This window comes from Gadus morhua, chromosome 18 (genome assembly GCF_902167405.1).
Source record: "Gadus morhua chromosome 18, gadMor3.0, whole genome shotgun sequence".
NCBI classification, from domain to species: Eukaryota; Metazoa; Chordata; class Actinopteri; order Gadiformes; family Gadidae; genus Gadus; species Gadus morhua.
In genome coordinates this window covers 13815646-13817258 of record NC_044065.1, presented here as the reverse complement: position 1 = coordinate 13817258, position 1613 = coordinate 13815646, and positions in this window count along the sequence as shown.

Below are 1613 nucleotides of genomic sequence, written 5' to 3'. Positions count from 1 at the left end.
TGACCAACAACAACTGCCCTTTATTATGGGTCAAAATTCAAGCAACATGTATCCTTGGTCCTTTTCGTGACAGGCCTATGCTGGTATCTCTCAGTAGGTCGTACAACGTGAAGAAAACTCTTGCCTTTTCTCCTCCATCCAAATTGGGTCAAAAGGTCGTAGAGTCTAATGTTTACACGGCCCTTCTTAAATATTGGCACTGCAGGAAAGAAAACACACACAAAAAAAACTGGACACACATTTTAAGAAAACATTGAAATTTAATGGCCCTCAATTTTTTCCAAGATATGTAGACCATCCTCGTAATCCGTTAAAAACCTACATAACCTGCATCATTGTTTCAACTGATATGCAATGGCAAAGCAGCTTTCAAAACCAAAGTTCAAATGAATACATAATGATAGCGAGGTGACATTGCATGGACTGAGAGGCTCCGTCGGTCGCCACAGGATATATAATCCTATTATCCGTGTCTATTGTTTCAACATTTGCTACATAGTTCACAAGGATAAGCTCTGTTTCAGTTCTCCGTTTCCTTCTCGAATCTTCGGTTACAAAGACCAGTTGAGTTGTGTAAACAGGAGGCTATTGCAGGGAACGCGCGTTTAAAATAAATGGCCTAATCTAAGGGACATACTTCAGATTTAAAATGCGATGATTGAGCAGCGGTACGTCTTTGATGAGCCATTGTAAACGCGGGAGTTTGTCCTCGTGGATATGCCATATATGGCAAACGTTTACCGCCGTTGCTGCTCGTGCAGATTTGTGGAGCGTATTCATATCTCGCGCAACCTTCATGTTTTTTCTGATAGGCCTCGTGGCTTGTCAGGGGAGTCATGATTCTGGGACTGTTGCTTCCTTTTTATTTAATTCCTGTCCCATGTTTTGTCCAAGGCTTACTTCTTGGGTACTAGAGTTAATTCAACAATTCAACAATTTCATGCCAAACTATTTTGTCCAAATGACACCCCCCCCCCCTTAGGTATTAAAAGAAATTGACCGAAAATAGCAGCGCTACCCAGAGCGCAGGGATGAAAAGCTGGGGTTGATTTGGTGTCCACTCACGTTCACCTTGCCCTCCCTTTCGGGTGTTGGGAGTGCAGCCTAAGCCAGGTGCCTTTCTACCATTACTTAATGTATGAATGATATTTCTTTGTGGATTTGCCATATTATGCGATATCGTCTTATTCAATTATAATACGCGCTCTAAGGGAAACAGAATGACCTAACCTATCCTTTGTTCTAGAGTCCTGTATACATCTATTCCTCATTAGAGGTTGAGGAGCAATTTTTGTGAGCTAGAAGTTTCCCCACGGAGAGATTTATTTCACCGTTTGGAGTTTATTTATAAACCTTCACATTAATGGCACTGCAAGTGGGCCGCAACGGTATAGAAAGCGATATGGGTAATTATGCCAAAGACCTCTACTCTCCTGTCATTTTATATATTTTTAACATGAAGTGTCATCGGACATAGCTACACGGCGCGAACACGTTCCTCTTTTTTTTACACACACACACACACATATATATATATATATATATATATATATATATCCCGTAGCCAAGAGACTACACTCAGAGCGGATGGGCGAGACTCCCTGTTCCGTCTG